General features: G+C 45.2%; 1 protein-coding gene across 3 annotated transcripts in view; it reads left to right on the top strand.

The window, feature by feature from the left end:
• Positions 1 to 25,346, top strand: part of Syt1 (Synaptotagmin 1) — a 181,074-nt gene that overhangs the window by 28,620 nt on the left and 127,108 nt on the right. Inside the window, exon 1 of one of the 3 annotated variants that reach the window (XM_050191698.3) lies at positions 23,897 to 24,552. The exons of the other annotated variants lie outside the window; for them this stretch is intronic. The gene's annotated coding sequence lies outside the window, so the exon portion shown is untranslated. Of the gene's footprint in view, positions 1 to 23,896; positions 24,553 to 25,346 lie in introns of those variants that run through there. 3 annotated transcript variants of the gene reach the window in all.

Raw genomic sequence — 25,346 nt, 5'->3', positions numbered from 1 at the left:
GACGTTTAGGGAACGAACTCGCCGAGAAGGAAATGGGGAAAGGCGGGAAGGAAGAAAAGAGGAGTCATAGAGGCATGGCTGAGAGGAAGCGAGGGGCCACTCGCGAGTGCTCTTCTATCGACCGGCTGCGCTGCTCACAGCCGCTTTCTAATAATACGGTCACGGAACCTTCTTTCTCCAGTCACCGCGCCCTCACCCGTCACTGGTCTTCGTTCTCTCTCACTCCCTCTCCTCTTTCTGCCGTTTCCATGGCGACGTAAAGCGCGTCCGTGACGTCTTTTCTGACGTCACGCCTCTCTCTCCCGTTGCTTCTCGCCGCGCTGCCTGCAGCCGGTCTTCCCCGCTGCGTCGTCTTGATTGGCCCCCTCGCGCTCTCTGCTCGTCCTTAATTTTTTTTTTCTTGCCTGCTTTTACACATTTCTCGCTCGGCCTTACACGAGCACCGGTCGGTGTCTGCGGCAGCGCTGGCGCCGAAGCGATGGCGTTGCGCGGTCGTACCGCAGCATGGAGCTGCCGGCGGGTGTTTCTTTTATGCACACGTGTCACACATTTCGAGATTGTGTAGGGCAGCACTACCCTCTTTCGCAAGAAGTGTGCGAAAGCGCGCGACGCTTTGAATCGTCCAAGCGGATGGGAGAAAGGCTCTTCGGCGGTGGAGGGCCGTTGCAGTGTGGCTTCTGATGTGGTTGGGTTAGCGTTGTTTGCGGACCATCGAAGAGACTTAAAGAATAAGTGGGTCTCCACTACTACTGTTCCTTTACGGCCTTCGCAAATAGCTTTATGGCCTTCCCAGAGTTGGCCGCCGGCCATGACATGCTGGATACGCCGGTACTTCTCAGAACGCACAAGCTACGCACCATTTGGCTTGCTTAGTACTTTGGAGGGACGCGCCATATTGAAAGGACGAACCCTGATGACTCCCTTTCTGCCGTTGAACAGTTGAAGTCTCCACCTCGAACTAAATATTTACGGCTTCCGCTGTGGAAACACTTCATTTCTCCCATTGCCAACCTATTTCGAGTGACACTGCACATGATCACCGCATGATTTTATAGTGCTTAAATACTATTTCAAAACACTAGTAGTACTCAATTCGTGGTTGAAATGTTGATGTCCCCCTCACGTAATACTTCATGTTGCAGCCTCTATTGCTTGTAAATATTCCAATGCCTATCCGCTCATCACACGAGAAGTCGGTCCTGGCGCTATTGAAGTTCCTGCATTTCAGTAGCTGCTTCCGACGTTTGAGCAGCCTAGCAACCTATAAGTCTTTGACTCTACTGTGTTCCCCGCCACCTCCCTGTTTATGTTATTTATTATTTTTTGTTTTTGGAGTGTTTTCTTTCTTCATCTGCTATTCTTTCCGTCTTTCGTTCCTCGTTACCTCTCCACCAGTTAAGGGTAGCAAGCCGGAAACCTGTCTCCGGTTGGCTTACCTGCCTTTTCCATATATATTTTCTCTCCCTTTCTAGCGGAGCTTCGTCACCTTGTTTATGCCGGTGATGCTAATCTGGACATTGACACATTCCGCCATATTGCCAAATTGTCCATCTTGTCAGCTCTGATTGGCCCTAAGGGCTGCTACGTCCTCTCTGATTGGCTCAAAATGTCGCTATTTCAGAATTTTAAAACATTGCTGAATTTGACGATACCCAGAATAGCATACCATGTTAGATGCGTATGCTCACGCAATTACGCATATAGTCTGTGGAGTTCGTCTAGAGTATAATGCACCGGAAGTGTGCCCATGCCCCTTCCGTATGTCACATCTGCGCATGCGTCAGACGGCGCAGCTTCTGGTAGCCCAGAGCATTCGGATGCGAGTGCTAGAAGTTTTACTTTTTTATTTTATTGCCAAGTTTTTCTGCTCCAGCATAGTGTGCGCAACATTATGGCGTCCTCGTTTCATCCTCTGCGCTTTTAGTGACTCGCAGGAAGCATTGAGGCTGGAGCGCATAAAGAAATATGCGGGTATTGGCAAAATTAAAGCAATGAGCAAAGATGGCGTACCACTTCCAACTACAGTGTATGACAATCACTCTGTGCAATAGAAAAAAACGCATAGTTAATCATGGTGTACATAAACGACTGTGATGTGATAGCATTGTGGTATCCTGCCATCCGATTAATGTCCCCCGACATCCACATGGACTTCCACTTCTCTTGGTCGTCCGCGAACTTTTGCGACCTCACGCCTCGCAGCCCCCTTTGGAACATGATCTAAAGACGCCGCCTAGTTGATACTCACGGACCTATGATCCACTGTTTGCCCTTATGATGAATCATACATACATATCTCTCTCTCTCTCTCTTTATATATATCTTCTATGACAGCGGTGCTATGGCAGTGGTTATTACACTCTACTGTCAGTGTCCACCGGTAAGACAATCAAACCACTGCTGCTCGACGAGCAACGGGCGTGATTATGGTCAACACTTGTTCCATCACACTTAAGCACCGCACTACGTATTAGAGATCGATGACTATCGTGCACCGTACTATCGCGCTAACGAAATTACCAAGTGCCAAATCAGCAGGAGCAGAAACGCACAGAAAGTGAATGTTTATTCCTTTTTTCAGCAAAAACAGGGTGCCAAGACAAAAAGCTACGTACCTAATAAGGTCTTCGACACCTGTAGAATTGTCCGAGTTTTGCACGAGTACTTCGCATCAATCTTAGAATGGAGTATATAAGCACGTGAACAGGATGGCACAGTAAGTCAAAATTCATGAAGATTATACAAAAATAAATGTACACAACTAGGATGCATCCCCATGCCATCACGTGAAAGATGCAAATTTAAAAGGCATAATGTTTTGACAGATGTGCGAACATGTCACTCATGAAACACAAAACAACATTTCAGAGCTGACGCGATTGCATGCAAGAGAAAATTATTTCAAAGTAAGCTATACGCATACAGGATATACCTAATAAATAAATGTCTCATTATGTTTGTTCAATTAGGTACGTGTTCTTTCACGTCGATGTTGCAGCTGCCAGCTTCTATGGCTAGGACTTGTCGTTGTGCATGGCTACCGTGTTCTGAGATGAACTCACGTTTATCTGAAAAACCACGTGACGTCCTTTAGGTAAGGTTCGGGTTAAATATTTGCACTCGTTTTCACGAGGCAAAAGCGCTTGTTTCTTACCAAGACTATATTTGCACCGCGAGCATCTGAAATTGCGTAATCAATGCTGATTAACTTATACGTTACCTAATAATCACTTCAGTGCATTATTAATATCGAGAAGAGGTTTATTGGCGGCTCCTAATGCAAAGGCGCAGCAACCGGGAATGGGGAGACAGCCCGAAGCACTGTCCAAAAAGACGCCAGCAATCAACAGCGCTAGCGGAGCCTAGCCGCGCGTTGGCGATACGGATTGGCCGCTAGACGCGTCTTCTTCACAATATTGCTACATACAGCTTGCAACTACGAAAAAATAAATAGTACCAGGCTCCGCGATGCTGAAGGTCCTTCAGCTTAATGGAAATTCTGAGACTATCTGAGACTAAGTTCCCCAAATTCGTTGTAAAAAACATTTATGTCCCAGGTTCCAGTGTTGAGATTTCCACTAAGTGAGTTTGACTTTGTACTATCTGGCATAATACCTTGATACAACAACTTCTTGTTTGCTGCTTACTAACTGTAGACAACTGGGAAGGTAGGTTTCACTGCATAAAACAAACCTTATATATTTGTGTGCAATATATGCTGAGAAATAAACAAACATTTGCCTTTCCCAAGTAATACAGACACAGGCTCAGGACCTAAAGTTTCCTCTTAACATTACGTACACGCTGTGGGACCAGCATGCTCACCCCATTGTTCTTTCTTTTTCTTTGCATGCATAAGTCTTCATGCGTGCATCCACAAGTGTGCCCTTCCCATCTCGTTCTGCCAAGCTGCCTGCATTACTGCATAAATAAAGCGATAACGAACAAATTTGCGTGGGGCTCAGCTAAACGTGTCAGCGGAGCAAGCCCGAGCGTCACGTCGTCGGTAGGGAATGAACGAACAGAAGAATACCAAGGGCAAACCGACAGCCCGCTGGCCAGGTGCCGTAGAACTCTGACGATAGGGCAGTTGAGGGGCTCGACGTTCTCGCATCTCCGAGGGAGTGGCGAGGATCGACCGCGGCGCTGTGATTACGTAAGCCGGGGAAAAACCGAGGAGTGTGTCACGTGCGCAGGATTGTTCATCCCTCTTCTATGCTCCTCCACCTCATCTCGATCCGGGGGCGTTGCTCTCTGCCGACGTTCACCAAAAAATAACGTCGCAGACGCCCTTTCTGCTAGAGGAAAGTTTAGCGGCGCGATTTACGTTGGGAGACACGCCATCCTGAAAGCTAATGGTTATTGACATACCCGTGCGATTGGACTTAATGCAGAACAAACGGCAACCTTTACGAAAACGTGCTGTTTATTTGCGGCGGGGAAGGATTCTGACGCCGTCGACTGGAGATGGGGTTTTCAGTTCACGCCATATTTGGTCTGGCGTTCAGAAATAGTATCTACGTCGGCACAATGTCTCTGTCTTGTTGCTATATTTATGTTTATCGGAAAAGGCATAAAACAAGATGATAGACAGATGCAGCCATATCAGTGCCTGTGCGACGACAGGTGTCCTGTTGCACTAATGTTAAATTCGTGAAGTGCACATTTTCCTTCTCGCCCCAACCGCTCCAGCCGACCGCAGTTCCCTACGGATCCTACGGCGTCTTTTTATTTTCGGAGAAACGGACACGCCGCCCCCCCCCCCCCCCGTTCTCCCTCGGGAATCCAAACTGTTCTCTCAGCTTGCACAACTGTGGTCGATCACAGTGCAGAGACGCGCTACCGCCACACGGAACCATCTCACCGCTCCACCTCCTCTCCACGCCTGGCTCTTTCCTTGTTCCTTTCTCAATGACTTCCAAAGGACCTAGCTATCTAGGTTTCAACCTGCTGCCGTGTCAGCTGCTGCCATGACTGCGCGACCAGTAACCAGAGATATCTCTGCCCGCTGCGTCTACATTGACGAGCGAAGCTTCCGTGGGCGGGAGGGCGTGTTTTCGGGCCAGCTATGGAGAGGAACGACAGCGTCAGGTGTCGACACGGGATATGAATGTCCATACTTTGCCCTCCAGTTCCTCGATGCGCTTCCCTTCACTCCCCTGTTCAGGCCGGTTAAAGTGCTGTTGCCATGACAACCGGGCCACCCTTCTATTGACCCCCTGTCTTCGCCGTCTGCTCCTCTGCCCCACGCTGTCGATGCACCTCATTTTCGTTGGCGAGTGCTTCGAGCGGGCCAAGTCTCGGGGCGCTGTGCTCGGCTGCCTCAGGTTTACTGCATCACGTTACTGGCGGTTCTTCATAAAAGGCAGGAGTATGGATTTTTAGGGCTAGCTGGTTCGTTGCAGTAACCGAGATCATAGCGCTGAATTGACACGGAGAAGAAAGATGACAAAGGGTGCGCCACAGGACAGCCGACAGGATTGCGCACGTCCTGTCGTCTTTCTTGTCTATCTCAGTTCAGCACTATGGCCTCAATCACTTAAAGAAAGCGGCCGCACCATACAATCGATTAAGGGGACACATGTGCAATGCATACGTGCCATTATTATGGCGACTACACCTTGTCAGACGTCACAAGAGAGATATGAACAGCGAACAGCGTTGTCATCCTTCCGAGACTTGTTAACGCTTTTCACCATCAGAACATGACACAGCGACGCTTACCTCAAGAACGATGTTTGTGCAAAGGCCTGAGGAATATTTTTCGCTAGGGTTTCTTATAACACGATGCAACAGCAGTGACATAATGAAACTGAGCCCTCTTTAGAAAAATCTGTTACGGTGGAACTGTTCTTAAGAGCAAATTCCACCCAATATTGATGCGGTACATATATTTAGAAAAAGCGAAGAGTCATGGCAAATATCACATACCAACTAAATGCGTTGGGAGTTTGACCCCTGAGAAACTTTTGCAGAAACAGAGAAGACATCTGCACAGAACTTAAGATTCTGAACAATGAAAAATACCGTATAGCCAAGAATACCGGGCAAACTGTCTAGCCTATCTTTCAATCAGTTGACATTCAATGCACGTACCCCTCGTATAGTGCTTTGCGGGATTAACGCGCTGTGATTCTTTCAAACAGCTTGACTTTGCATTGTACCATACATACTAATCCGAGTGTTTCACCGACGACACCTCCTCCTGCGGCCGTGTTATGTGAAAAATGTTTTTTTTTACTGCGAATCTGTTAAAGCATGCATACCCTGGAAGCTTTCCCAGGGAGGAGGGGGGTGGAGGGGGTTCCTTGGGCCGCTTACCTCCGTAACGGGGAAACGGCGCGTGGCCTGCAATGCGGACGGGTAGGGGACAGGGGGAAATAGTGTGGCAACGAACGGGGTCTGTGCACGCGGCCTGCGCTTCTGTGGTTATAACGTCATGCGCGTCAGAGGTACAGTCGTGGCTGCAGCAGCTGTTGCGCAAATGCACGGGAGACGTGGTGACCACGGCGGCGTAGTGCGGTGCCTTATTAAAGAATGCATGACTTCATTATGTATGCAGCCCATGTATGCAGCCTAAACAGCTTCGCTGGTAATCCGTCCCCATATGAATGTGGCGGCCCGGCGAATTTTTTTTTTTTATTTCGTTCTATACGTCCTCCTTCATTGGTCGCATTTGGGCCATGTCTTTGTTATCGCCGGTGTCGCCCACATGCTGCGATAGGTGATAGGAAATGGGCAGAATCAAAGGGAAAGGGTACTCACACAATATGGCCCCCTGTGTGCCTTTCTCTGCACTCACAATCTCAGTTCTACACAGTTTTGTAATTCGTTGCGGGGTTGACCCAATCAGCACAAACCACGATACTTATTGTACAATGATTGGCTCGTATAGATCACGTTACTTCTTGGCCCACCACCACGCGGCATTACTACAGCTCAAGAAGAAGCGTTGTAATTAATTTCAATGCGTATGGCGGCGTGTTCTGGACCAAGACGGAACAGCACAATATTATAATTCGCTCTATAGTCACTTGTAATACGACCGCAAAATGGACATGCAGTCTTGACAGGCACGTTCGCGAGGCAAGCTTGATGAAGAAAATTAAAATTTCCATTTCGAACCGCCGACCTTTAGCTAAAGGCGGCTGCTTTTACGGGAATCTTGAGAAACCTTCAACATTGTATCTGTGGCGTGGGGCAGTTCCGGAGACCATGAGCTTCTCCGACCAAAGAATTATGAGTTTCATTGATCACTCCTGCATAGGAAAGTTGGGTTCAACTTTCATTTGCAGATGCAGCGCAGTGACTCTACGAGTCACAGTTGCCTTAATAAAAAAAAGATTTCTAAGATTTTCACGTATATAGTCGGGATGGTGAAGAAAGCTGCAAAACTGGGAATGACGAAACTAGCGTGTTATTGGGCAGACTTGTGCCCTCACAAACAGGCTACACTCAAAGAACGGCAACAGCGGCGAACACAGTCGGCGATCATCGAAAATATGATCAGCGGGTCAAGCGCGTCGGCTCTTAATACTTCAGTCATCAAAGGTTCCAGAGTAATCGCTGGTGCGCGCGTGTCTTCTAGAAAGTTCTACACAATTCGCGTCGCGCATACATGAAATCAGATTACAGAAAGTTCGGTAACAACAGACAGCAAAAAAAAACAAAAAAAACATCGATAACATTTGAGAAGCGTCCGATACGTGCGGGCGCATCCCGCGCTACAGCGATAACATTTGTTAGACGTTGAAAAGCCCGAAAAAGACAAACAAGTACACGTATCAAGAGACGACAAGTTTCTACAAAACAAAAAGTGCGGATGAAAGCGCAGAGCTTGAGTCCCGTATACCAAAAAAAAAAATGCAGAATGTCAAAGCACAACGTGTTGCTTCACTTCAGCAGAAACCTTTCTGATGAAGCGGTGAAAAAGGCTAATGCGCTATTCCACGGACATCTGGTCAGCAGTCGTGAGAGCGAAGTTCCATCTGAACGTGACGTAAGCTGTGACGTCCTTTTGCGCCTCCAACGTACGCCAGATTATGAGAAACGCTGCAGAGCCTGCTTTATATTAGGGAGATTAAGAAATCATGAAATTAGGGAGGGTGCCTAAGTGACTTAGCGCACAGAAAAATCACAAACTCGCATGAATTATTTCGCACTCTATTGCGGCTATTTCCGACGCATGGCTGATAGCGCCGGCCGGCGATTCCTAAAATTCCTTAGTAGTTGAATAAAGCGTATCGAAGCGGCTTCTACATTCAGTACGTCGTGAAACCGCAGCAACCACTCAGAAAAGGCTACCGAGCTTGAAAAGCCTGGCAGACTTAAGTTCCTGCATTCCGCTGCCATAAGAATGCTGCAAACGCGGCTAAGAGTGCGAGCCCGGAATCTTATAACCTCAAAAGAAAAAAGGACACACACACCTCTGTTGGGCCATTGCGGGAGGTCCAACCAATCTGAATATGAGTGCAAACAATGCCTCGAGAAGCGGCGGAAATTTGCTTAACGTTAAACCGAACGTGTTGTTGTGGTCTGGCGGTCTGTTACAGACCGAACTGGCCCTGCTTGTGGACCAAGGAAGGTATCTGTACGAAAATAAACTAAGGACTCTCCTACTTACCGACTAGATGTATACCAGTGAGCTAGACGCTCATTTTTTTGTTTTTCGTATATTTCATCAACGCTATGTGCTCGCCCATTTTGTAACTCTAATTGACCTTCGGTAAACTGCATTACACGTCATATGCACCACCTTACTCCGTTTCTTCCTCGTAATGTCAGCTGAAATATAGGCTACCCATGTTGCCAAGAGAAGGGAAGCGCGGTCGCGCACATCGCAGATAACTAGAGGGTTGGCGTGATGAAATGCGGAGATCCGCAGCTGGGCAGGTCAACATAATGCCTCTCCTGCTCAGCTCGGTGATTTATCGTCTCACTAGTTTTAATCTGGGCTAAGATGTGCATACGCGACTAAAGGTTGCATCGCAAGTATAGCCGTGAATCTCAGTTGGACCAAGTGTTGGCCCCACGTCAACATAATGCCTCTCCTGCTCAGCTCGGTGATTTATCGTCTCACTAGTTTTAATCTGGGCTAAGATGTGCACACGCGACTAAAGGTTGCATCGCAAGTATAGCCGTGAATCTCAGTTGGACCAAGTGTTGACGTCATTGATGGAAAGTTCACAAAGCGGCAGGCTGGTTTCCCAAGAGCAAATGTAGATGACGAGTAAAAAATTGCCGAGTAAATGAAATGGTCATGGAAGCGCGACGGATTTGGGCTGGTTGGTGACCTTTCGTGGCACTTGGCGACATTTGCCAGGTTACGTCTTTCCGAGTTCCGCATCTCCTAATTGCGCCATGCGCAAGCACCTGTTAGTAATCTGTTTCTTAAAGCCATGTTAGCCATCTGCCTAATAAGACGTGAATTTGGCAATGTGATCAGCGTAATGTTTCCTGTAGGGATTGTGCAAAAGCTATACAGCTAGTAATTCTATATATATATATATATATATATATATATATATATATATATATATATATATATATATATATATATATATATATATATATATATATATATATATATATATATGTATGTTGCTTGAAATCGAACATTTCTCAAGAACCAAAGCACGCAAATTTATGCCGTATATTGAAGCCAGATTCTACGTTGTGCAGTTATACTTTAGAATGATGTTTTATTTTTTGTTTCATATTCAATGTTTGCCCAAAATGTTTCCGTAGACATTACGAAATTCGGATTAAGCGAAGTATTAGTGTTAAATATTGAGCTTGCCTAGTGAAGGCCTCCTGCAGTGGTACAGATTTACAATCGTCTTGTCATGTTCGACACTTTGACAGTTATAGGGTGTGTTTCTTAGAGCAACTATTTCTTATATCGGCTTCGGCACGCTAATGAAACATTCTCTTTTTATTACTTCTTACGCTGCGAAAAAAAATTTTCTCGTATTTCTGTCGGCTTTACTCTCAAAAGTTATGTTTCGCCCATGCTCCGTTAAGAATTTTAAAATAAAACTCCAGTTTCTTGCGAAGTCGTTAAAGCGCGACCTACTTTTTTTTTCTCCTAGTTATCTTTCTGATCACACATCGATATGCACGCGGTAGCAGGAGTGCGCCCAACCTTCAACTACGGGTGCTAGCTGGGCGACACAGGCACCAGTAAAGTTCAGTTATTGCTGTGGGCCATAAAAAATAATAAATTTTTATCGTCTCTAACTAGCACATATTTTGCATATTCTGTTGCCCCCTTTTGCCACTCACGAGAGTTATCGCGAGGAAAAGCGGGAACGGGACTCCGGCAATTTGACCATGGGCAGAGCGAAAACATATACGACCGCACGTATAGGGCACAAACGTGGGCGCCGAGCAATTCCTACGTTGGAAAACTAATAAAGCGATCATCTTGATGTCCGCATGAATGTGTTTACTTCCGGAGTTGCAAGGTTTGTTCTTGGAATGATGCGTGAGTACCTCTAGTACGTGCAAAAGCCCTCACGTGAAGCTGCACTGGCAGAAGCGATCAATGCGTCGTTCTAATGTAATCATGCCCACTTATGTTCTGTAGAGAAACTTTGTCCTAACATCTCTGACCAGCCGGTCAGTACAGCACATGTTGAAAAGAAGCACACAAAAGTGAAGGCTCGAATGTTCTTTAAAATTGGAATGAATGGTTGAAAAGCGCAAGCAAAAACGAGACAGCAAATGTTTCACATTTTGGTCTCTGTAATACAGCAAAACTACGTCTTTATTGATGGCTGTGAACATCCCTCTATACAGGTCCATTGTCTTGATGTCTATTTGTGGCCCGGTTTTTCACCCGCATACGTGAAAGCCGTGGATAAAATTTTATTCAGGTATACAACCATGGCGTGATAAGAATGTACTCCGTGAAATGCGTTTGGGTTGTAAGCACTGCACGCATACCGAACAACCATGAACGCGCTTCACAGTAATAATACCTGCGGCTCCATAGCTTTACCATATGTCAAGAAAAATAGGGCAGCTTACGTTATATAATTTACACGCTCTCTGTTTGATCGGGTGCCCAGAGTCTACCGCAAGAAGACAGTGCAGTCGTGATTCCAGCCTCAGGCTCAGATTACAGTCCAGACATCTGGCCAGCCGCTTTCCTGTCTGCGTGGATTGATGTGCGAAGGCATACGATTTTTGGTCGCTGTGCAAAAATGATAGCCGTTCTCAGCTACAGCTTTAACAGCTGCTACGCAGGCTTGGATATTTCGTGGGTAATCGTCACCTTTAGCAACATGATGTGCATGTTTCCTTAGATTGAAATGCGTCTATTCGGTAAGTATGGTTTTCCGGAGGTATTCTGGAAGCAAGCCAATAAATACATGAAACCGCGGACGTGTTCCTCAAGTTATTCGTGCCGCAATTAATGTACGTCATCGCAAGAACGCAAGCGTGTGGAGTACCAACTCGGAAACCATCATTGTAAGCGAACTGTGTACAGGAACGTTCATTAACAGTAAATTAACCCGGAGTGATCGATGGGGACGCTTAACGTTCGTGCACTGGCTCCGGACAGGCCGCCATTGGAATCTGAACCTGGCAACGTTTAACGTTAGAACGCTATCTAGTGAGGCGAGTCTAGCAGTGTTATTGGAGGAATTAGAGGGTAGTAAATGGGATATAATAGGGCTCAGTGAGGTTAGGAGGACAAAAGAAGCATATACAGTGCTAAAAAGCGGGCATGTACTGTGTTACCGGGGCTTAGCGGAGAGACGAGAACTAGGAGTCGGATTCCTGATTAATAAGGAAATAGCTGGTAACATACAGGAATTCTATAGCATTAACGAGAGGGTGGCATGTCTTGTTGTGAAACTTAATAAGAGGTACAAAATGAAGGTTGTACAGGTCTACGCTCCTACATCTAGTCATGATGACCAGGAAGTCGAAAGCTTTTATCAAGACGTAGAATCGGCGATGGGTAAAGTCAAAACAAAATACACTATACTGATGGGCGACTTCAATGCCAGGGTAGGCAAGAAGCAGGCTGGAGACAAGTCAGTGGGGGAATATGGCATAGGCTCTAGGAATAGCAGAGGAGAGTTATTAGTAGAGTTTGCAGAACAGAATAATATGCGGATAATGAATACCTTTTTCCGCAAGCGGGTTAGTCGAACGTGGACGTGGAGGAGCCCGAATGGTGAGACTAGAAATGAAATCGACTTCATACTCTGCGCGAACCCTGGCATCATTCAAGATGTAGACGTGCTCGGCAAGGTACGCTGCAGTGACCACAGGATGGTAAGAACTCGAATTAGCCTAGACTTGAGGAGGGAACGAAAGAAACTGGTACACAAGAAGCCAATCAATGAGTTAGCGGTAAGAGGGAAACTAGAGGAATTCCGGATCAAACTACAGAACAGGTATTCGGCTTTAACTCAGGAAGAGGACCTTAGTGTTGAAGCAATGAACGACAATCTCATGGGCATCATTAAGGAGTGCGCAATAGAATTCGGTGGTAACGCCGTTAGACAGGAAACCAGTAAGCTATCGCAGGAGACGAAAGATCTGATCAAGAAACGCCAATGTATGAAAGCCTCTAATCCTACAGCTAGAATAGAACTGGCAGAACTTTCTAAGTTAATCAACAAGCGTAAGACAGCGGACATCAGGAACTATAATATGGATAGAATTGAACAGGCTCTCAGGAACGGAGGAAGCCTAAAAACAGTGAAGGAGAAACTAGGAATAGGCAAGAATCAGATGTGTGCGTTAAGAGACAAAGCCGGCAATATCGTTACTAATATGGATGAGATAGTTCAAGTGGCTGAGGAGTTCTATAAAGATTTATACAGTACCAGTGGCACCCACGACGATAGTGGAAGAGAGAATAGCCTAGAGGAATTCGAAATCCCACAGGTAACGCCAGAAGAAGTAAAGAAAGCCTTAGGAGCTATGCAAAGGGGGAAGGCAGCTGGGGAGGATCAGGTAACAGCAGATTTGTTGAAGGATGGTGGTCAGATTGTTCTAGAGAAACTGGCCACCCTGTATACGCAATGCCTCATAACCTCGAGCGTACCGGAATCTTGGAAGAACGCTAACATAATCCTAATCCATAAGAAAGGGGACGCCAAAGACTTGAAAAATTATAGACCGATCAGCTTACTGTCCGTTGCCTGCAAAGTATTTACTAAGGTAATCGCAAATAGAATCAGGAACACCTTAGACTTCTGTCAACCAAAGGACCAGGCAGGATTCCGTAAAGGCTACTCAACAATAGACCATATTGACCATATAGACCAATCAATAGACCATATAGACCAATCAAGTGATAGAGAAATGTGCAGAATATAACCAACCCTTATATATAGCTTTCATTGATTACGAGAAAGCGTTTGATTCAGTCGAAACCTCAGCAGTCATGGAGGCATTACGGAATCAGGGTGTAGATGAGCCATATGTAAAAATACTGGAAGATATCTATAGCGGCTCCACAGCCACCGTAGTCCTCCACAAAGAAAGCAACAAAATCCCTATAAAGAAAGGCGTCAGACAGGGAGATACGATATCTCCAATGCTATTCACAGCATGTTTACAGGAGGTATTCAGAGGCCTGGAGTGGGAAGAATTGGGGATAAAAGTTGATGGAGAATACCTTAGCAACTTGCGATTCGCTGATGATATTGCCTTGCTTAGTAACTCAGGAGACCAATTGCAATGCATGCTCACTGACCTGGAGAGGCAAAGCAGAAGGGTGGGTCTGAAAATTAATCTGCAGAAAACTAAAGTATTGTTTAACAGTCTCGGAAGAGAACAGCAGTTTACGATAGGTAGCGAAGCACTGGAAGTGGTAAGGGAATACATCTACTTAGGGCAGGTAGTGACCACGGATCCGGATCATGAGACTGAAATAACCAGAAGAATAAGAATGGGTTGGGGTGCGTTTGGCAGGCATTCTCAAATCACGAACAGCAGGTTGCCACTATCCCTCAAAAGGAAAGTGTACAACAGCTGTGTGTTACCAGTACTCACATATGGGGCAGAAACCTGGAGGCTTACGAAAAGGGTTCTGCTGAGATTGAGGACGACGCAACGAGCTATGGAAAGAAGAATGATGGGTGTAACGTTAAGGGATAAGAAAAGAGCAGATTGGGCGAGGCAACAAACGCGGGTAAACGACATCTTAGTTGAAATCAAGAAAAAGAAATGGGCATGAGCCGGACATGTAATCAGGAGGGAAGATAACCGATGGTCATTAAGGGTTACCGACTGGATTCCAAGGGAAGGGAAGCGTAGCAGGGGGCGGCAGAAAGTTAGGTGGGCGGATGACATTAAGACGTTTGCAGGGACAACATGGCCACAATTAGTACATGACCGGGGTAGTTGGAGAAGTATGGGAGAGGCCTTTGCCCTGCAGTGGGCGTAACTAGGCTGATGATGATGATGATGATGATGATGATCACAAGAACGCAAGCGTGTGGAGTACCAACTCGGAAACCATCATTGTAAGCGAACTGTGTACAGGAACGTTCATTAACAGTAAATTAACCCGGAGTGATCGATGGGGACGCTTAACGTTCGTGCACTGCACGTGCCCTTTTGTAAACGCTCTTGATTCACGATGTATGCCCACTAGGACCACTTGCCGATAAAGGGAAAAGCCAGCCCATGTTATTACTATGCGACGCCAGACGTGTTAGACAAGCTTGTCTGTATAGAGCACGGCAATTCCGCATTTTGGTCTGTCAAAAAAAGATGGGTCAGACATTAGGCAAAATAAGAAAAAGATCGAGCATGGTGGCGCAACCCACCGCCTCATATCAAAGGCGACGCTCATAGCATCCATCCATCCTTCCAACTAGGCCTGTGACACGTGTCTCGAAGTTCGCGCAGCGTCAAAGCGTTGCCGGCTATCGGTTATTGCAGTGGGTGTTACTGCGGTTGTTACGTTTTATCGCTGCAGTTCCTAGCATGTTGCAACTTGGTTCGTGCTGGAGTTCCTGCGATATCTGAAAAGGGCAGAGGTTCACATTGTAATGCGGGGCGCTTCGACTCCAGAAAGGTCAGCTTGTCTTGACAACTGATGCTGAAGATTCTTCAATATTCATACGCGCATTGGGAAACTTGCGCAAATGTTCATGCCACAAAACTTGTCGCTCGCACCGCGTTAATACTTATAATGCTGCCAGCATTTCTAAACGAGAAAAAGCCTTCAAAGCATGTCTAATAACGAAACATCGCTTGACTAAATGAAAGGAAAATTATTCTTTTGTAAAATAATTGTTACAAAAACGTGAAAATAAAAAAAATTATTTCACAAAAAGCTTTTGGTAACGCGAAGTTACAGATCTCGCTCATAACGTCAACTAGCCACAAATAACAGTTAGGTTTTTCTGTTGAGAGGAAGCAATCGGTTCGGGCCGAACTGCGATGCCGCCTGTTGAATTACATTTAAAACACACAAATGCTTTTCTGATACATCCACTGGAGCGATCTTATAGAGACTTGTGGTATTTCAGAGAAAATGTTAAATTGTATTGACGGCCAGAAGCGAAATCTTGATCTCAGTTGTGACAGTTTCAAATAAATTTTCAAAACTTCGTAGGTTTGAAAAGATAGAAGCATGAAATTCGTAGCTCTCCACATAGAACACATATCGCTGTCTTGTAAACTGCATACGTTAGAGCGGACAAGGTGGACAAATTGGGTATATAAATATGTATATTACGTGAACTTGTTAATTATTTAAAAGGGCTTTGAAAATGTCAGACTCACAATTTAGTGTTCTATTTGAGAGACATGTATCCTACATCAATTTTACTTATTTTTATTTGTAAGATACCTTACAAGGCCCCTACATGGGGATTGAGTAAGGGGGGCATCGAATCCAGTAAGTGCATACAATCTAGTAACAATGTGAAAAGAAAACACCAGCCAAAAGCACAGCCGAAAAATTACAGAAACATATTAGCCGAGTTCAATAATATTATATGAGTTCAATAAGAAGGAACTCTATAAGCTTGTAACAAACTTATTAGAGTGCAAGAAAAAAAGTTAGAAAAGATAAGACAAAACAGTGAGTGTGATATTAATGGTTAACAAGGGCTAAGCGAGTTGAGTGAGTGCCTGAATTTTTCACGGTCAGTTTCCGCAACTATGTTGTCGGGGAGGCTGTTCCAGAGCGGAATGGCACGTGGAATTGTAGACGAGTTAAATGCTTCTGTTTTACCATAGATGCGCGTGAAGCTATGATAATTGTGTAATCTGTGCGACGTGTGCGATGACGTTTCTAGGTGTAGGCAGCGTTTGTTAGTGCGGTGGGCATACTTATGAAATAATGACACAATGGCCATATCGCGACGAATACTTAGCAGCTGAAGTGAAAGGTGAATCTTTATTGGAGTTATGCTATAACGGTAGGCATAATTCCGGGAAATGAAACGTGCGGCTCTATTTTGGATTGATTCCAGCATGTTAATTAAGCAATTTTGGTGGGGAGACAAGACTGGAGCTGCGAACTCAAGTCGAGGGCGAACAATTGTTTGACATGCCAGTTTGCGGAGAAGTGTAGGGGAGTTCCGAAGGTTACGTCGCAGGTAACCTAGTGATCGAGAAGCACTGGCACAGATGTCCGCATTAAATGCTTTATTAGAATCAAGTCACACAATTCTGATATCGTTTTTCATTGTTGAGTTACAGAGTTGTAAATTTGACAGTTTCGTTTCCTGAAAACTTGCGATTTTGACCAATTTTTAATAAAAGATCGGCAGCCTCAATTCAAAATTATCTCCTAACGGTCACTAGATTTCAGAATTTTCATTTTGATGCCACGAACTTAATCAAATTTAGTGCAGTGCTTGCCCAGTCGGCTGTTGTACACAAAGCCACATAGTTGAGCAAATGAAGCATACAGAACGGACAACAAATAATGATTCCTATTAGCACAAGCATCACAACTAAACAGTAATGCAGAGGTATAACAAGAGAGATAACGCGGGAAGCATTGAGAAAGCCTGATCTGTGCAAGACCCTGCGATGCATCGCAGTCTCACCCTAAATATCCATAAATGACTGATGTGCAATAAAAATCTTCGTTCAGTATGTTTTTAAAGCTAGAATGCAGAAACTAAGCGAAGATTACGTGGTTGTTTTATTATTTTCGCAAATTTCACAGATCTCAAAATTTCCAAACCGCACACGGATTTGCGTGCGACAGTATTTGAGAGCCGGTCGTCTCTGTGAAGATCTGGTATTTCAAAGTTCGAGCCAATCACTGTTCTGAGACAACACAAAAAGTGAGGCGAGACTACTTTTGGTGGCCAGTCCCATTTTTGAAGAGCTGGTGCGTTAAATAAATCATTTTTGGTGCTGGACAGCAGGGGATAAATGGCCAAGAATATATTTTTTACGAGCATAATTCTTGGTGAAACTGAATGAGATACTAGATCAATCTAACGTTATTATCAATTTAAAGTCCTGCCCACTCCGTGACAACTTGCTTCAACGTGCGAAAAAATCCCGTCTTACTGCAGCCGATTTTGGCCTGACAGAACCTACACCAATGTTCATAAAGGAGCACTTTTGCACGACGTACAAACTTTTGCTCGCAAAGGCAATTGCTGCAAAGAAGCAACAGAACTAGAAATATGCTTGGGCATCGAGAGAACGATCATTAATGAGGAAAGCGGAGAACTCCGATGTCCTCCGCATCTTGATGGAGACTGACTGACCTAGACCGCGTGGCATAATATCCCAAATATGCTGACGACTTCTTCTGCTGATAACTCTCGTAGATTACATAGACCACACTCACTGCTTCAATGCAATGTGAGAACCTTAGAAAACATGTTCATGCTCTTCTTACACTTCTGGCACAATGCAATAACATGTATGACGTCATAGCCATTATGGATACTTGGCTAAAGCCTGGCGAAGGTTATAACATTCCAGATTACGTTTTTATCTTGTGTCCTTGAATTTCTTCAAACAGGGGAGGAGGGGTTGGATTCTATATTAGAAACTTACCCGGTTCCAGGCTTTATTTTTCCTTTGACTAGTCCAACTAGCGGACATTCGATGTTTTTGTAGAGGTGGACAATGTCATAATTGGTGTCGTATGCTCTCCCCCGCATATTGATTGTAGCTTGTTTTTAAATGGCCTTGAATATGTTCTCATTCACCTGAACGAAAATAACAAGAAAGCCGTTACAGTCGGCGACATGAATGTTGACACTCTTAGTAGCAGACACGCTGAATATACAAATTTACTCTCTTTGTATGAGTTCAGTAACCTTGTCATTGGTCCCACACAAATTACAAGCCACAGCTCAACTTGCCTTGATCACATCTTATGTAACTTTAATGCCGCTGAAAGCCTTTATGGAGCCCACGATACAGGTTCTGCTGACCACTTACCGATTGCGTTCTTATGTTGTCTTGAAGACACATATTTTAACCGGACAAATCCTCCGGAACAACAAAGCGATTTGATTATGAAAAACTGTCACTGTCACTTTCGTACATGTCGTGCTCCGACTTGGACGACTTAAACGCTAAGATGGACTGCTCTAGAAAGATTTAAAGGAACAATTACAGAGTGCACTCAAGTAAAAGCGAAATAAGGATACAAGCAACCAGTATTTCATTGAATGACACAGAGCGTACTGAACCTAATGAAAGCGCGAGATTATTGGCATACTAAACTGACACAACACTGAGGCAACACGTACTACTTTAACCAAGATAAGGAGCACAGGAACAAAGCTTTGGCAGCAATGCGAATACAGCAGAAGCTTTATTACAGCAACCAGATCAACGCGTCATCTCACAATCCGAAAAGGTTAAACTTCAACTATAACTAAAAATAAACTTCAACTTCAACTTCAACTTCAATTATTAAACCGACAGTTTCAAAGCGAATTCTGCCATCGATAACTACAGGATTTGATGCTTCATCAGTAAGTGAAGAATTTAACCATCACTTTTGTACGGTTTGAACTGAACTTCTTTTTTGCATGCGAACTAGGTTCGAGCCATCTTTGCCTGCCTGTAATTCTTGTTCGTTTGGCGGCATAGATATTTCAATACTGGAAGTAATAGCAACTACAAATCTATCAGACAGAAAAAAGGCACCTGGTTTCGATGGTATTGCAGTGTCCGTACTGAAAAATAATGCAAACATCTTGCCACCTACTCACGCTACATTCTTTAACAAAGCATTTTACACGATCGCATGCCCGGAAGTATTAAAAGTAGGAAGAGGGACGCCTATTTATTGAAGTGGTAACCACAATGATTTAGGCAATTCTCGACCTACATCGGTAATGAACTGCATAAACATAACTTTTGAGAAACTACTGGCTAGTAGAATAACAAAATTTCTATATAAAAATGACATCCTGTACCCGCGTCAACACGGTTTTCAGAAGTCTCGATCGACAACTACGGCTATTTTGTCTTCAACTGATATAATCAATGAAGCCTTGAACAACAACGAAACATCGATAGGAGTATCTTTAGATTTAAGAAATGCATTTGACCTAGTCGAATATTACATTTTTTTCATGAAATGAGAAGGACTTGGATTTCGAGGCATTTCCTTAGACTTTTTAAAGAGCTATCTCGATAGCCGTAAACATGCAGAACTCATCAATAAGCACATCTCAGGTCTCTCTGACATTACTATGCGCGTACCACAAGGATAGGTACTTGGCCTAACGTAATTTGCAATATACATCAACGACCTTCCTGACTGCCTAAATGAAGCACATGCCTTTATGTATGCTGATGACACAGCTCTTGTGGTCAGTAGCAAATCTTTAAATGACGCAGTTAAAACAATCAACAATGAGCTTCAATACATTATCAAATGGTTCGAAAGTAATCGGCTTTACTTAAATACAAATAAAGCCAAAATTGTTATTTTTAGTCCCCGTTTAAGAAAAGGCCTTTTGAGGAGCCATGCCGCATTGGCGAAATATAAAAATAGAGGCCATGGTGAAGTATAAAAAGTCGATTCAGTGCTCTACTTAGGGGTAACCCTCGATTCCGCTCTGGACTTGAAGTTTCATCTCGACAGGATGTGTGGTAAGCTCTCTTCGGCATGCTTCGTACTGACAAACGCGTTGAGTAATTTCAGTTTCGGAACGTTGAGAATCTCATCCTTTGTCTCGTTCAATCTCACTTAGCCTATTGTATTGAAGCCTGGGGATTTACCTACAAAAGATACTTAGAGCCTATATTACGGCTTCAGAAGAGAGCTTTACGGATAATCAACTACGCAAGCTTTACTACACCGTCAAGAAGTCTCTTTCTTGCGAACGAAGTCATGTCACTATTGCACCTGGGTGATTACCACGTTGCCTTATTACTGCAGTGCTCGACAGCGAGATGCAACACGCCATGCCCTGCCACTATCTTCAATGTATCGACATTTAACAGCCTACCAGCCTTTCTCGAGAAATTTCTGGTCCCGATATATCACAACAATTACGGCCAGCGACGCATACATCATATAGGTGTCAATATGTGGAACTCTCTTGCTACAAACATCAAGCAGTCAGTTTATTTTAGTACCATGGTAAAAGGATTATTTCTTTCTGGTCTAAACTGGTTATCTTTAACGAAAATTATAACGATGTCAACAGCTGGATACAGCGTTGCTGTTATGCTTCCTCGTTGTTTCTATGTATGTGTGTGGATGTATAGTAATGTGAGTGTAAATACCGGTGTACCCTTGTTTTTACTCGGCATGCTGTGCATCAACTGTATCTATAGCGTATTAGTGTACATTCCTGCTACGTTGAGTGAATAATAAATAGGCGCTACCATTCTGCAAGCAGCTAAAGCGGTACAATGTTTGACCAGTTGTTTTGTGCGTAAAAGCGTTTCATGCATTCTTATCGCTAGCATGCATGTGTGCGGGCTTCCGTGGGAGGGAGGCCTTGTCTCGGATGCGTGCTGCCTCGCTGGCTGTTGGGGTGCTCCTGTTGTGGGCGACACTTAGCAGTTTGTACAGCAACTAAGCCTTTCTGCTTTTGGGTGCTCATGGCTGTGACGTCGGCATGCGGGGGGGGGGGGGGGGGGGGGAGGGTGGCATGCTCGCGAGCCGGGAGGGGCCGTGGCTTTGTCGCTCCTGCGGTCGTCTGCACCATAGTTTATTGGTTTTTGTTTGGTCACATACCAGTCTTGTATATTGATTTGAATAAAGGTACTATTATTTATTATTATGATTATTATTTATTATTACTAATATTTATTTATTTATTTACACTGGAAACAAGTTTACTTTCTAGAGAGCTGCAAAAGACGAGTGAGACTATATTAGGAGACAGTTCCTCTTCGTGAAACTCTGCACTGCGCTACCGCGGGAGCAAAAAGATATTTGATCTGCAGTAAATGGTTACTTACATTTCACCATCAGTTTTTTTAGGGCTCATGAAAACGACACGCAAGCGTGAAATCTATCTGAAACATTTTGCTCCTGTTTGTGTGGAGAGAAGCCGTCCCATTTCCTTTTTTTCTTCGGCGGGGCTACTTTGAGCACAAATTGCTCAAGACGACCGGAAGGCACGCGAGCTGCTATTTATGGTCGATTGCGCGAGCCACAGCGCCGAAAATGAGCAAAGCGGCTACTACCGAAAGGGAAGAACGCCGGACTCGTTCCGCCAATCACGCGATTTGGGTTTCCTGGTCTCAGTTATTCTGGTTAACCTCCCTGCCTTCTGCTTTTCTCTTTCCCTCCTTCCGGGTCTCAAAACCTGTGTTCTGGTTCAGGGTTATTCCAGGGCAGCTAAAATGAGCATAATGTGCACGCCAACTCTAGCTGGATTTACTTTCCTTCAGTATTTACACTCTCTCCACCCCCCGCCTCTAGACTGCACGATCTTGAAAAATAAAACGTACAGATGCAGTAAAAAAGCTAGTGTATCAATTTCACAAATCCCATTAGTTTCTCACTATAGCGCCGTCATACTAACAACAACGCATGTTAAGATAATTATACTTCAGCAAGCTATTTGCGTACGGAAGAATGTTCACATGTAATTTCATTGAAATATTATCCCGCATACAAGCAGACGCAAATAATAACAATAATAAGAAGAAATCTATCACCGTTTGCCGAAGCTGGGCCTGCAGGGTGTTACTGCCCAAGGATGGAATGGCAAACACACCGCTGCCCAACTCATATAACTTCGATGATAAGCCAGCCATTTACGTCAGCTTATTTACGTCACCTCACGGCTGGGGTGGACGGTGATCACTATCGGCATTTTTCGAAAATCTTGTTCTGGAGATCGCGGCCTCGTAGAGTGTGGGTGCAAAGCAGTCTCGTGGGGAAAGTTCATACTGAATTATTAGGTTTTCATTGAGTATACCAATATGAAGTGCGGGTACAGTGCGCAATGTTTAATAGTACAGTCATCACATCACGCAAGAGTACACTAAACACGGTTTATGCACTATCAGCATAAGTTCGAACGCGAACGATTCCGAAACTACTACGATACGTTGTTACGTTTGCGGACTCACCTGCATTTGGAGCAATGGCCAAGTTCGAACTCAAAATTGCACACTAGGGATTACTCAGTGCCTAAAAGCCGACCACAGGGACAATACAGGTCACCCTTTTACATAATTAGCCATAACAGGCGCTCGCTCTGATCAGTTATTTCCTCTTCTCGGTTCAATTTATGCTGATGGTAAATCATCGTAGCACATCACCGCGGCTCATCGCAGCAACAATAAGAACTTCAAGGTCGCAAGTGCAGCAATGTTCATTCTTTATTGAAGGCAGTATCAAAGAATTAGCACTGGGATTAGGATTAGAAAGATTAGGATCTAAAGAATTAGGAAGAGGAGTCGAGAGGACTCCTGTGGCTCAAAGTACACTGCCCGTGAGAAAATTACTTGCCTGCGTAATTCGCAAAAATAGAACATTCATTCACGCAAAGCTTATAAGTATCCATCGAGGTCGCAGTTGCGCGTAGTAATAGACAGTTTTAATGCTGCGTACGTTACGTATCAACGGATCGACGCACTGGCAGACGCGGCCAACGCTCCCCGCCGCGCCCGGCGTCTAACAACGCTCGCCCGCTTGCGTACGTAGGCATTTCCCAGTACTAAAAGCTCTGTCGTGACACACGCTCCTACGTTCCCCAAAACGCTTGCGTACTGCGTACGTAGTGATGACGCAGTACTAAAACTGTCTAATAATAAAGCCAGGAAAGTTCATCGCGTTCCCAATTAGAGCGTGGTAGCGAAAATACATTGCGCCGAGAGCCTTTGTGGAAGAAAAGAATAGGGAACGTTTTTCGGAGAATGCGCCGCATGTGTTAGCCGTCTGCTCTTCATCGCTCCCACAGCCGGCGTCCCCGTGAACTTCACTTCCAGCCTCCGAGATTCGCAACACGAAAGCTGCACCGCGTTCCATTTCGAATATTCGTGGAAAGCCGCCAGCGAGCGACGGCTGCATGAAGTGGCAGCAGGAATAGGGCAAGGGAGAATACAAGCATGCAAAAACACGGCAATCCCCATTCCAACGCGGGGACTGATCGAAATTATGCGCTTGAAAGTGAGGGCGTCCTTGAAATCTCAGCACGGAAGGGAACGGCGGACAGCCGGGCGAACCGAGAGCCCACAAGGCCTGCCCAAGCTTTCAGCAAAGCCGCAAAGTAAACTTCGATACTAGGGCGCTGCGGTCGCTAGCGTTCAGCGCTTTCTTTTTGTTTTTTATCTCAGCGACATGGAGCACAACAGAAAAAAAAAACAAAAGCTAGAGCCGAGGGCGAGATGACAGAGTAGCGTTTCCCTCTGCTTTATATCACTCTCTCATTCTCTTTCGCTCTTGATTTTCCTCTCTCCATTGTTTTCTTTCTTTCCCCGAACGTGCTCGCGCCGGCGCTGTTTGGATGACGGTCGCCGCCGCCGCCGCGACAGTTGGAAAAGCGCTGCGGCTTGGAACCCGGCGTCAGTGTCGCGGCTATCGGTTTCAACAGCGCGACGCTCGCGAGCTCGGCGTGCTTTTTTTCTGGCTGCGCCGTGCGTCACACAGTCCCACGCAGCCGCGTTGCCGCGCTGCTTGCACTGCCGTCCTCCTTGCTTCTTTTTTTTTTTTCCTTCGTCGAGCTGCAGCCTTCTTGGCGACAGACGCTTTGTCTTTTAACTCCGAACGGCGAATGTCATGTGCACTTGAGGTATTCGTCGACTAAAGCAAACTTCACGAATACCGAGAACAGTGCGGCTTTCTTTTTCCATATTTCTTTTGTCCCGGTGGCGTGTACGTGAAAGTCGGGAGAACAAGAAAAATGTCAAACCCTGTGTTTGTGCGGTGCGGCTCACAAATGTGTGGACATCGCGAGCTCGTCTAGAGAACGTCTGGAAGCAACATTCCGGCCGGTTTGGCTTCGCGGATCTCGGAGTGCGGAGCTTGAGTGGCTCGTGCGCCCCGGGAAACTCGAGTCACTCGAGCGTGCTTGAGGGATTCGCTATGCTGAGTTCGATCGCCTTCGCCGAAATTTCGAAGGAATAGCCCACGTGCACCTGAACGCCGGGATATCGTAGGTGAGTGGACTTTATAGGAACTTCTATCGCGCGTGGCAACGGAACCCCGTGGTGCTTTGTGAACGTGCGGTATTTCGCATGTCGTTATCCTCAGCACACTTATTCCGTAGGCAAAAGAAGACTGTGCAACATGTTTCCTTACAACCTTTGTCGAGTCCCTTGGCGACCGACTCTTTTATTAGCTTAGGTCTCGATTTATAGCTATGAAGGCCTGTTTTATACAAGAATTGGACACGGGAAACTGGCCCAAAAAGGGATTCTTTAAATATTTTATTAGAGTAGTCAACTTGTGATTACCCGCCATGGTTGCTCAGTGCCTATGGTGTTGGGCTGCTGAGCACGAGGTCGCGGGATTGAATCCCGGCCACGGCGGCCGCATTTCGATGGGGGCGAAATGCGAAAACACCCGTGTGCTTAGATTTAGGTGCACGTTAAAAGAACCCTGGGTGGTCGAAATTTCTGGAGTCCTCCATTACGGCGTGCTTCATAATCAGAAAGTGGTTTTGGCACGTAAAACCCCATAATATTTTCAAACTTTTGATTTAACCTGCACCTTAACCTGCAACTGCAGGTTAAGGAGGTTGCAGGTTGCGGTTTTGATTTAACCTGCAAACCTTAACCTGCAACTTAGGATCAGCTACTGTACGATTATACAGTGCATATTCAGAAACACTCATGTTGCCTAATTTTTGGTGTCCCCTTCAGACACAGTATACGCATTGTGTACGCAAGGTGCTTTCTTTTTGTATATGTGTGCCAGTTCGGTCTTCTGGTGGCAAGACAGAGAAAAACAT

This window comes from Dermacentor andersoni, chromosome 10 (genome assembly GCF_023375885.2).
Source record: "Dermacentor andersoni chromosome 10, qqDerAnde1_hic_scaffold, whole genome shotgun sequence".
In the NCBI taxonomy this organism is placed as follows: domain Eukaryota; kingdom Metazoa; phylum Arthropoda; class Arachnida; order Ixodida; family Ixodidae; genus Dermacentor; species Dermacentor andersoni.
Note: the sequence above shows the minus strand (reverse complement) of the source record. Positions and strands in the feature narration are given on the sequence as shown.